At 42.8% G+C, this 13,215-nt stretch overlaps 1 long non-coding RNA gene across 1 annotated transcript in view; it reads right to left on the minus strand.

Moving 5' to 3' along the window:
- LOC147022629 (uncharacterized) overlaps nt 1-13,215 on the minus strand; it is a 50,256-nt gene that overhangs the window by 23,146 nt on the left and 13,895 nt on the right. The window contains exon 2 of the long non-coding RNA XR_015059680.1: nt 3,570-3,712. This is a non-coding gene — a long non-coding RNA (uncharacterized LOC147022629). The remainder of the gene's footprint in view (nt 1-3,569; nt 3,713-13,215) is intronic.

The following is a 13,215-nucleotide window of genomic DNA, read 5'->3' on the forward strand; positions in this document are numbered from 1 at the left end:
CTTGATGAAACTTGGTTCTGTGTTCCATATCAATGTCTCGTTGTATTTTCCTGGATGAGGGCGTGGCTACGCCATTGTGGGCGGAGCTACGCCCAAAAAATAGCCATTTTTAGGGGGTAGTCGGATTAAAAATCTATCTTCTCCGAGGGAATTGACTGAATGGAATGGGTTATTCGATATTTGAATAGCAAAATGAATTATCTAAAACTTGTCGTTGTCCGATTTTTCATTTTAGTCCCAAGGTCAAGGTCACAAGGTCAAAAACTTAGAAAATTGCGAATTTTGACAAAAATCATACGACCGCCCAAACTTTGAGAGCTAGGATGACAATATTTTTTATGCATAATCTTGAGGTCATTCCCCACCTAAAGTCTTCAAACCATTTTGCTCTATCTCGAACACCTTGCCCGTGGTGCCCCCTTCAAGTTTGTTTTTACGCTGATTTCATCAAAGTATGGATAATCCGAGGAGTGCGAAATGCCACATAGCTGATATGACGTTATATTGTTCCTGGAATGTTCCAGAGGAAGTTTTGCACCAAAGGTCATAATCCTTGACCTCTGACCTTTAAAGGCCACAAAGGTCAAATTTTCAAAGTTGTGGGAATCGAACCGGGTTTTCGACCTTCTTCAACGAACTCACTCCAATGAGCTATAGCACGTATCCTGTTTCCTTATTTTAATGTGCACAACATTGTTTTGTGACCTTTAAAGGTTATGCAAAGGTCAAATTTTGAAAGTTGTTGAACGAAACCGGGTTTTCGACATTTTGCGGCTAATAACCTGTCACTAGTACCACATCATGTTGATCCTTTTCTCTACTGCATTGTCGGTGTCCTTGGTTTTGTCAAATAAAGGACACATTTTCAAATTTATCGGAATTGTACCAGAATTGAAAAGGTGGTTTGGAATGAATTTATTGGCATTTGTCAAGAAAACTTTCAAATGCCTGGTCGTATTCTGGGAGTGACGACACATTCACATAATTTCCTTGTATTTTCAGATGAAAAAAAAATCAGCCACGAGTCCGAACTCTTATTACTTCATCGAGTGTCGTCTCTTGGAGAAATGTTTCTCCATAATATGGCTTCATATAAGGCATTTCATGAGCTCAGTTTATTTCATTGGTTGAGGTAAAAATGAAACAGAATAATAAGATCATGATTTACTATTTTTCTGGCACCGCACCGTGCACCAACCCCGCAGTCACTGGTAACTCACCATACCAGACATACCATATCTGGGTCAGAGAAAAATGATAAATTTTGAGGATTTTTGCTCATTTCTCAAGCCAGCGACTAAAAGCGGTCGCATCAACACAAATGATGAACGAGAACAATCACCAATTGGTTGGTCGGTCTGCTCTCACCATGAATATGAATATGGTGATCTGTTCTGAGGTGTTGATTGAAGGCCACTATAATTAATTATAACTAAGTCAAAAATTATCACATTGTCTCATCCTTGACTTCTGAAACAATCTACATCGTCAAATACCGCTCGTGAACCATCGTCGCCTTCAGACTTGTTTTACTTACAAACATGAGAAGAGATAATTTGGGGAATTTTTTTTTTGAACCTTCTCTGATTCTGCTTAATCCAAGGTGTGTGCACCAACTCAGGTGAACGTTAAATTTATTGTGGCAACATTTTGTCAAACTTTAGATTTATGTAACATGCTTTTGTTTACTTGTGCATCAGGTTGTACACATCAGGCTCAGACTCCTACATGAGGGGAGGGGGTGGGGCAGAGGGAGGAAAGGAGACTTAAAGATTATCCTTTATGCTTAGGCCATCAAAAGTATTTATACTTGTCAATTTAGACTCATCATTCAACAGCAAACCGAGCACAAAATTCATTGATTTGAATCTGCAGAGCAGTTTTAACTGTTTGTTGTTGCTGTTGCATCTCGTGCCAAGAAGGCATAGATCGAGGCAGTCCGCACCTGGTTGTGAATGTTTCAATTCGTGAAAATCAGCCCTGAGTAGGCCACTGTATACTGCATCACAGGGAGCCTTTGTGATGTCACAGCGAAATCATTACATATATGAATAAATAAGAAATATAAGCAATTCAAAACTGCACAGACCTTCATGCGTTCATTATACAATGGCAGACAATTATAGGCCGAGGCTAAGAGCCTAGCATTCACAGTTTCCTGATCAATAAGACCATGGCAAAAAGAACAAGAAAAACAAAGCAGCGCCGGCCAGCACCAAAATTTACTGCTCACAAACAAAATGTCCATTACCCTATCCCCAAGATACTTAGAGCTGTGGCATTAACCCTTTTCTTCAAGTACTGTCTAATGGATAGATAAGAAATCTTCCCTTCCGCAGATACTTGAAGGTTATTGACAGTCGCTCCTAGATCAATGGCAAAGAGAGAAAAAAAAAATCTCAGCACCTCGCCACACCCAGCATGCTCTTCGCGGAACCACCTTAGACAGGAAAGGCCTGATTCTCCAGCACGGCTTTATCGGCCAGTGAATCCCATCTTGGCCTGAAGGAGCTGAGGATGTGAAATAATCGAAAGATGTACAGCGCACGCCTCTTCGAGCTTCGCTTAGCAAAGTCACTGCTACGTTCACCGGTTAAATTGTTGCAAAATGAATCCCATAGAAGGTTGCACCGACTCCGGCCTGAACGGCCACAATGGATTATGTACCATCAACTCTAATGAGATGAGAAATTAAGTTTTGTAATAATTTTTATCTTTCCTTCATGAGAGCCAAGCTTGATGGCATCAGAGGTCAGTCATTGCGGGTGAGTCCTGGTGGCATTGTCCATTACATCACAAAGATTCTCAGTGAAATTGATATTCAGAGACTGTGACCAAGTCAGATAAATAAAAATAAATAAGTCCGTGCCATGTACTTCGACCAGGCCTCGTACCACATGAGCTGAATGGATTATGGCGTTGCCATTCCGAAGTACACGTGAGCAACATGAAAGTGTGAACCTGTTTGGCCATGATCCCTAAACACTCCATGGATTTCATTCAGCCTTGAAATGGGAAGAGATATCCCAAACAATGCCAGCTGAAATCCCTAGACCAATTACTCCACCTCTGGGGACCTAAAATATTTGCAACATGCATTCGAGCTTCAATTCTTTTTTACGAAAGGACAAGTTTCCATCATGCACGAACCCTTCCATCTGTTGGATATATATGAAATTGCATTACTTAGACAATACCTCTTACTTCTTCCACTGGGCCAGAGTCTCCTGATGATGTTTACCATGCCAGTGCAAGTGACACATCAGGGTGCCGTGAAGACATATCCTTTGTAACATTATCATGACTTGTTTGACGGCGATACGTATGGTCTTTTTCTCCCAGGTGTCTCCTTGGTCGTGGGTATTTTGTACTCATATTTGTTTTTATTGGTAGATATAATACTGTTATAAGCGACGCCTCAATCAGATTTCCTCATTCTTCGACAGATTTCAGAAATGAACGGGATTTTACTACCAAACCTCTTGGAAAGTCACTTTGGTCCTTCTGCTTCCCGTACATTATAATACAAATAACTTTCACCACTTCAGCACAGATTTATATACACCTACCAACAGGCCCGGCATCTTCCTGGGGGATGGCCAGACGGAGGCCCCTGGAGTATCGGTGGAAAGTGGAAAGTGGACGCAGCGACGCTGGACGCAGCGGAGTACCGAACAGCGACGCTGTTCTGGCACATGCTCCCATACCTGACCTGACCAAGTGACATGGAACAGGAAGTGATCCATTGTAAACAAGTACAAAACATTTTAAAGTGTTCATGAGAACTAGGGTGTTCATGAACAAAGTAACATTTTAAAGTGTTAAACTTGAGAGTTCATAGAACACCTTACCCCACACTGTGTTGAGAAACAAGGACATGGGCGGGGTCCATGAGTGGCAGATGTGATTGGTTATGATGATGTAAAATGCTGTAATATTTTTGTACAAGTACTGCTAAATGGAAGGGTTTTCAAAGTGCTAAAAAGGCGATTTGTGTTTGTGTTCAAGAATATAATTAAATTGAAATAAAAGAAATATTTTAAAGGTTGTCGAAAAAAAAACATTCTCAGAAGTTTACCGCCATTTGCGCAGCGTCTTACATACCACCCTATCGAACATGTTTCATTAGTTCTTCATGCCTGTTGTTTGTGTTCTTCATGACGTCCTTAAAAACAGGAAGTACGGTTAATGTCAGTGGCGTTCATGGCGGCAATGGCAGGGGCCGTCGTTTTCAGTGGGGCGGTGGTTTCGGTATAACGGTGGAGGAACCTGTAGATTTGCAACAGGTGAATCAGTTGAAAACATCGTGGATGCATCCAAGGTCAAAGTACTGGCACCTCACAGACTATATCACTGTGCATCAACGTGATCGACACGATGTCCATCTGACTGGTGATGTTCAGGATTCCACTGCATGATAAGCAGTAAACCTAGAGGAGGAGCTGGGCAAATGTGATGACATGGATGTTAACTCGTGCACAGCTGAATGGAACACACTCTGTGAAGCTACCCGGAAGGCTGCGCTCAATACAATCGGCGACATAGAACCGAAGCATGTTGCCTATCCATGCGAAAAGTATAATCTGTCAAAGAAGAATGAATACAAAAGGGCCAAAAGTACAGCACAGAAGAAATGTCACCAAGTGAAAGAGGACTGGTGGATCAACAGAGCCCACGTGCTCCAAGAAGCTGCCGATCGTAGAGACGCACGAGGCTTCTACAAACGAATGAAAGCCATGTACAGTTTAGGTTTCAATGGGATTACGCTGGTACGAACTGCTGACGGGAGTTCTCTTATCATTGAGCCAATTTTGATCTTGCAAAGGTGGGAAGAACTATTCAGCAAGGTTTGTAACCAGCTATCCAACATCAACAATGCAACAAAAGAAAGCATCCATCCGATGCCTCGGATGTCACACCTTGTGGTACTACAAACGCTCGATGAAATCCACAAAGTTATGAAACAACTAAAGACGTCAAAGGCATCTGGTGCTGATGGCATTCCACTGGAAGTACACAAACATGGCAGCCCCCATCTGCTTTTGTGACGACATAAACTGTTCACCCGAATCTGGTCCAAGGAGTCAGTCCACAGGATTTCAAACACGTTATAATCATCCAATTTTACAACAAGAAAGGCGTCCAATCGGATTGCAACAACCACCGAGAAATCGCATTGTTGTCCAGAGCCAGGAAATTGTCATTTGTGTTATCATCAATCGGCTCTCTGGGCTTGCAGGGGAAATTCACCCGGAGAGCCAATGTGGCTGAAGAACAAACCGTGGAATAGCTGACATGGTTTCTGGAGTGCGACAGATACAGGAAAAGTGTCGCGAGCAAAACAAGGAAAAGTACAACAATCATTCTTGTTGATCTGATGAAAGTATTTGACTCAGTCACCCACCTTGGCATGTGGAAATTATTGGGATGTGTCGTTTGCCCGGAGAAGCTGGTTAACATCATTTGACCGTTTCATGATGGGATGAAGGTGAGAGTCATCAGCCATGGTGGTGAATCCGAGCCTTTCAACATCATGAACGGCATTACACAAGGCTGTATCCTTAGCACCAACTCTCTTCGGTATTGTGATCACCGCAATGATCACCAACACATGAGAGGACTCAGGTCTCGAGGGAATCAACATCCACTTCCGTAATGATGGCAGCGTTTGAAACCTCACCCATCTTAAAGCTAAGACCAAAGTCCAACTGATGCCCATCAAAGAGCTGTTGTTTGCTGATGATTGTACCCTTGTCGCCACATATGGAGGAGGCTGCACAATGCCTAACAGTCAACTTCGTATGATCTGCCAACCAATATGGCTTGACTGTCAGCATTAAGAAAACTTCAGTGTTGTTCCAGCCGAAACCGGATTCACCATACGTGGAACCCCGGGTCACAATCAAGGACCAGATGTTTTTTGTTTGAAAGTTGTGGAGTAGTTCTGATCGTTGGGCAGCATCATCAGCAACGATGGTACCATCGATGCCGAAATTACATCATGCATCAATAAAAGCGAGTGCTGCATTTGGCTGGCTCATCCTACGGCTGTGGTAATACACAACATCCACCCACCACAAAAGCAGTGTCTATTGTTCAGTCTTTTTGCCCACCCTGCTATACGGTTCCGAGACCTGGACGCTTTTTTGTCACAATGCTCAAAACTTGGACAGCTTCCATATAAGGTACCTGCCGGGAATTTTTAACATTATCTAGCAAGGCAAGGTCCCGAACACAGAAATCCTGTCCTGATGAGGTTTGGACGGAATCAAAACCTACCTAATCCAAACTCAACAGCGCTGGACATGGCACCAAGCGAGGATGGCGGACCATCGTCTGCCCAACACACTGTTCTACGGTGAGCTCGCAGAAGGCAATAGATCAAGTGGCGCCCCCCCTCTCCCCCAAAAACGATACAAAGACTCGCTCAAAACTCACCGCAAATGGTGTAAGATCAGCATTGACCGGATTGAAGGAAACCGCCCTTGATCGTCAGAAGTGGCGCACTTACTGCACCGACCATGTGAAGGAGTTCGAACACACACGTATCAAGAATACGGAGGAGAAGATGAGATTAATGAAGGAGAGATAACGGCAACTTGGTGGCAGAGAATCCTGTGATCTGTCAATAAGACATCTCAATCCACGACAACAATGATGATGATGAAATACTCAAGGTTTCCTGTTTGTAAGAAGACTCCAAGGAAGTGCAAGAGTGAAAATTGGGTGCTTGGGTTAATGAAAACACCCATTTTGAAGAAAATTAACGGCCTAATTTAATTATATCCGATCAGGTGATCCTTGGTCACCTTGCTCTCTGGGGTCTGAAGGCGTTTCCTGGGTAACCTCGCTGGGGTCTGAAGGCGTTTCCTGGGTAACCTCGCTGGGGTCTGAAGGCGTTTCCTGGGTAACCTCGCTGGGGTCTGAAGGCGTTTCCTGGGTAACCTCGCTGGGGTCTGAAGGCGTTTCCTGGGTAACCTCGCTGGGGTCTGAAGTCGCCATGTTTTTTTGGTCTGCTCAACCACACCTCAACTTGGAACAGGCCGGAACGATTTCTTAGCAATAAAGTTTTTTTTCCACTTTCCTCACTCATATCGAATGCCTGTTCATCATAGCTACGAATCACTGTGTACATCACTTTTGTAATTACTATAAGTTTTAAAATTAGGAGCTTGGAGCGATTTCATGCATTACACGATACGATTTTCCATGATCTACTCTCATGGACTCATTTAATTATCAGTGCATCATCAAAATATTATTTCGGTTTTGAGGATCGAATATCGTCTGGACTAAATAAGTGTCGAAATCTGTTGTGAAATCTGATAATTCAAAGAAATAACGAGTCTCATAACTAAGCCGATATACCTATTTACTTTAAGCAAGCAAGTCTATGTTCCCTCCCTCCTTCTCCATTCATACAACAGAAAATGTGAAATTTCCAAAGCATTAAACTTATCTTTTTCTACTGTTTGGAGAATTATATTGAGTGAAAAAAATTTTGGAACGTAACAAAATTAACGAGCTTCATTGAGCTGTATGATTTAATGCATTCACTACCAGACCTCGTGCCCTGTCCCGCAGAGGGAATGCATCTCTATAGCATCTGCCAGATCTGTGTCCATATTTTCGGAGTTTTCGTGAGGTTCTCTACAGGGAATCAAAGCAAATCTGGTAAAAAAAACAAAAACTAAAAAAAAAAACAGACGTTTTAAAAAATGTATAACGTTTGCGCAGACCCCGAACCGACGTACCATGTGACACATGCACAGACGAGCAGGTAAAATGGCGGATTTTCTGAAATTCTTATTTCAAGGGCAATTGAACTTTGCAATGTCTCCAGGGTTGTTCTGCATGAAGCTGAAACTCTTTTGTGGATAAAGTTATTTAATTTCATTAATTCATTTTATTTCTTGAACCGCTGCGTGCGCGGTGAAGACAGGCTTTGAAGTTAAAGGGATCCTTTAGGCCACATAAAAAAATTACTTGTTTAGCGTCCACCTCTTCCAATTTTTCAAGGGAGGGAGAAAGGTTTTTAAAAAATTATTTAATGAATGAAGTGGTGGCATGCCTGGAGGATGAAGACATCTATGGTATTCATGGTCAGAAGGTATTCATGGTCAATATACCACATGGTATTAACAAATGTCAGTCCCAAGGAACCCACAGTATCATGTGACCAGCCAACACAACTTCTTTCCAACCACTTCAGAATAACATTCTTCAACTTGGATTTCTGGGGATGACGCTGTTCAGGGAATGCTGGCGGCAATGATAGGACGTGCATTGGCGTTGGCCATCAACACACTGAACACACTTGGCTTTGCACTGCCATTGTCATCAGAGTCTGTGCCACTACGCCCACGGTGGTGCACTTCAGCAGGGATCAGAAACATGACGAATGAGCCAAGGTTTTTCACCACATCAGTCACAGATGAACTCGAGGAGACCTTTGTCAAGTCCTTGATGGACTTGCTTGTCGCTACCTTTACACATGAGAATGCACATCGCATGTCATCATCAATAGGATCGCCGTCGTACATGCCATTGCAAAATTCACAATGCAGTTCCAAAAGGGTGATATCCACGGCCGGCGTACAACCAAACCAATCTTTAATTGGCACACTGCTGCTGCCTTCCTTGGCCACACAACATATCAGAAATACCATTGTCAGTCCATACAAAAGCGTGTCCTACTTTGAAACCTTCCATTCACTCCATCTGCCATTGAACACAACATGCATGCATTGGCAACGGGAAAACAAATGGCGTCGATGTTAATGCGCAGGTGCGCGCATTGGTGGCTCGGCCTTTGTCCGATAGAGGGACCATCGGCGGGATGTTCGTCGGTGGGTTTAAAAGTGCAAACATCATTCTACACTGTTCTTAGGTGGGAAAACGTTGTTTTGACAGTTTTTACACTTCATTTTAAGGGTTTTTTGAAAAATAAAAAATAAATAAAAATCCAGGTCGGGGACATTTCTCAGGTCGGGCGGAGACGCTAAACAAGTAATTTTTCTTATGTGGCCTTATGGTATGCAGCGACAGCCTGGCCAATCGTTCCTTATCAAATATTTAATTGGAGTGCTTACATGAGTGCTTAAGCCACTTGCCGAGCACCCATTATCGATTGTCAAGAATAATGTTTGTGACATATTGCTGGAACGTCTAAAAAAATGCAACGGTGTTTTTTGGTGAAAGCCACTCAAGGTTTCTGAGTTGTGTACAGTAAGTACTGTAATCGGTAATCACACCGACTCCAACCTGCTAATTCCCGAAAAATTACTGATATCGGGTGTGTGTTGTTCATTAAGCATAACATATTCAATCTGCTAACTCCCCTACCTCTGTGTGTGTCTGTGTGTGTCTCTGTGTGTGTCTCTGTGTGTGTCTCTGTGTGTGTCTCTGTGTGTGTCTCTGTGTGTGTCTCTGTGTGTGTCTCTGTGTGTGTCTCTGTGTGTGTCTCTGTGTGTGTCTCTGTGTGTCTCTCTCTCTCTCTCTCTCTCTGTGTCTCTCTCTGTGTCTCTCTCTGTGTCTCTCTCTGTGTCTCTCTCTGTGTCTCTCTCTGTGTCTCTCTCTGTGTCTCTCTCTCTCTCTCTCTCTCTCTCTCTCTCTCTCTCTCTCTCTCTCTCTCTCTCTCTCTCTCCTCTCTCTCCTCTCTCTCCTCTCTCTCCTCTCTCTCCTCTCTCTCCTCTCTCTCCTCTCTCTCCTCTCTCTCCTCTCTCTCACTCTCTCTCACTCTCTCTCACTCTCTCTCACTCTCTTTCTCTGGACATATCTGGACGGTGGTTATGTCGGGACAGTGTTTGTCTCCAGACGCGAACAGGCAGTATTCGTCTCCCGGATGCCTTGGCTCTGGACGTGTACAGACGGTATTTATGTTTGGACGGGACTTTGTCTCCGGACTTGGCCGGACAGGAGTTTGTCTCAAGATGGGAATTTGTCTCTGGGCCATGTTTATAGTATGACCGGTAGAAAATGGATTTCAGACATTATTTTGTTTCCATCTTCACTGTTATTTTAATGCAAAATCATTTTGATGAAACAGTATGAATCGTAATGAACACTCCACCACACGTCTGCCTTCCCTTCCTCTCATCTCACACTGTCTTCCCTTCCCCCACCCCTCCTCGCTCCCCCTCGCTGCTCTCTCCTTTCCCCTCCACCTCTTCACCATCCTCACTTTCTCTCCCCCACCCCTCTCTCCCACTTCCCCCCTCTTTTTCTCCTTCCCCCCTTTAGTATTACCATCAGCAAAGCGACGGGTGATATTTGCTAGAATGAAAGAAGCAAAGCCTAGAAACAAATGACACCCTTTGGAATTACCCTTTAGAACGTTCTGGAATTAAACACGGTGGGAGTAGAGAGGTTCTTCTTCTTCATTTTTGATGAACAGATGGAAGGACATCCTCAAATATTGAAACGGCTTCCTTGCTTATAAAAATATCTCACTCTCTGCACCTGTGCAATTGGGACAAATTCAGAGCCAAAGTACTATTAAACTTCAGGTTTGTTTTCCGTTCATATTCGAAATATAACATTCAATTGAAACAAGGTCCATCTGTTTGTAGACAAAAGGACAGACAGACAGACAGACAGACAGACAGACAGACAGACAGAAGTGAACAAATTGCTTAACCCCTCTTTTCGCTTCGCGTGCATGGGGTGATAATTCCAAAATTCCGAAAATATAGCAACGGTTATACCAATGCCAAAAAGTATAGAATTAAGGTAGGGATGATGGTACTAAAATATGTATGGTCCACACCTTCATCGATTTTTTAATGGAATAGGCAAGTGTATTAATAGATCTGATTGATTTACAGGAGTCATAAGTGCATGTCTTGCACATGCCAGATTGTGGTTGTTCTTGCTTGTAATTGCTTGGTTGTTATTATCGTAGACGTACTCAGTAATTGCTCATAATTGTCTTGCTGCCCTGTGCACGACTAAAGGCAGACCACCAAAAGGCCTTTACAAGATAGCAGCATGTCTCCTACATTGCTGAAGCCTGCCTGATCACTAACCTGAAGTAGTTACACTGAGATAGCTGCGGTGCACTGATAAAGCAATTGGTAATCAATTGTAATCATGCAATGCTTCCTTTGATTTCTAGATAACCACCAGAAGGTATGAGCTAACTTTTTGCTTTACAGAGTGCACATTTGTTGTATTTTTCTGGACAGTTTCGACTCCATCTGAAGTTTAACATCCTCAAGGTACATCTCTTTTGACATCTTCTTCACGCGGTGCGGCCAATGTAGTTGGAGGTGTTTCGACAGTCGTGGTTGTATAAGAACTCAGACAGGTATGAAGATTTCATTGATTATTATGTAAATGTGTACAGGTAGATTTATTTGTTTGTTCACATTTTATTTATTGTGAAAAAGATAGAGTGAGGGACCTTTACGTAGTCATACTACAATCCTTACCTTGTTTGCATAATTTTTGGCATGGCCCTCTCCACATCAGTTTGCATTTTAAAATGATTTTTACCTCCACCACCAAGGGTGAAAGGAGGTTATGTTTTTACCCCTCTCTGTCTGCTTGTTACTTCCAAAAATCGAAGATTTTTCAAGTGTATTGGTGAGTCTATTTTGTTATTCTGTCTGTCTGTTGGGTCGCCGAAATAGGTGACCCTTATTGTCAGTAATTCTGTCTGTTTGTTCGTTTGTCATCAGCATAATTGGTAGTAAACGTGGGCCGATTTTGACCAAACTCGGGTGGTCGGTACATCTTATGACCAAGTGCTTTGGAAATTGTGACGGTTGCTAGGGACGCTTTGGTTCCCTATCAACAACCGAAAAACCTTCAAAATCGGTACCGTTCACGCGAAATCAATTCCGAAAGCCATTATCCCATGTAGGGTTATGAAATTTGGCACGAATTATCTACAGGTGATGCTCTGTCAAATATATTCCGGTTTTTGTGATATATGGAATAATTTACCCGCAGCGCCCCCTACAATTCGGGTATGCGCGAAAATTGGTGAAAATTGAAGGCCCCCTAGCGACCAGGTGAGTGCATCGTTACGAATGAAAATTTGCAGGTTCATGGTACTCAATGAGTACTACAACTTTGCCTCAGGACATATTGACCGAAATTCGCTTAGGTCAGGGGTCAAAGGTCAATTAGTGCAAAAATCGATAATATGCGAGAGCTGGAGGTGCCTTCGCGCCAAATGCTGCTCCTCCTAGGGTTATGGTCAGATGGTCATGAAAATTCACACTAATCGTCTGGAATAAATTGTGCACAAACGATCAAGCCGGATTTTCGATTTACATCTTTGTTCACCCACAGCACCCCCTCGAACTTTGGGGATTTCCGATTGCAAACCGCATTTTCAGTACTTTTCATTCAAATGGATACCGAGTAGTTATCAGTAGATGGAAATGGATGAGATTTGATATGCATAATCTTAAGGTGATTCCCTATCTGCTATATGACATCCATTTTGCTCTATATTGTATCTTATAGTTTCCAAATGACAACCCTCAACTTGGGTGTCCAAGGGACATTGAGCATTCCTGCTGAAACTTCAAAGTACACTAGCTCCAAGACGATTGAACCAAATCAAATGAAACTTTACATGCTTATAGACCGTAATGAGTACTATAACTTTGCTCATTTGCATAATGACCTATCTCGATTAGTTCATGGGTCAAAGGTCAATAAGTGCATTTTTCGGTCAAAATGTCGATTCAAGTACCCCTACCGGCAAAACGGCTCAACCGATCCAAACAATTTTTTGCACTTGAATACTCCCCGATGAGTAGTACAAGTTTGCTCATTTGCATAATGACCTATGTTCATTATGGGTAGGGATGGTGGTACTAAAATATGTATGGTCCATACCTTCATCGATTTTTTAATGGAATAGGCAAGTGTATTAATAGATCTGATTGATTTACAGGAGTCATAAGTGCATGTCTTACACATGCCAGATTGTGGTTGTTGTTGCTTGTGATTGCTTGGTTGTTATTGTCGTACACGTACTCAGTAATTGCTCATAATTGTCTTGCTGCCGTGTGCACGACTAAAGGCAGACCACCAAAAGGCCTTTACAAGAAAGCAGCATGTCTCCTACATTGCTGAAGTAGGAGATATGCATAATATTTACATGCTTATAGACCGTAACTCTCCGCTGACCTAGGAGACTAGGTCAGCGGTCAGTGTCGCAATACTAACAGTCCTGCTCGGTGACCCATCGCCGCC

Source organism: Eptatretus burgeri, chromosome 7 (assembly GCF_056783735.1).
Source record: "Eptatretus burgeri isolate ZD-2024b chromosome 7, Ebu_testis_v1, whole genome shotgun sequence".
NCBI lineage: Eukaryota > Metazoa > Chordata > Myxini > Myxiniformes > Myxinidae > Eptatretus > Eptatretus burgeri.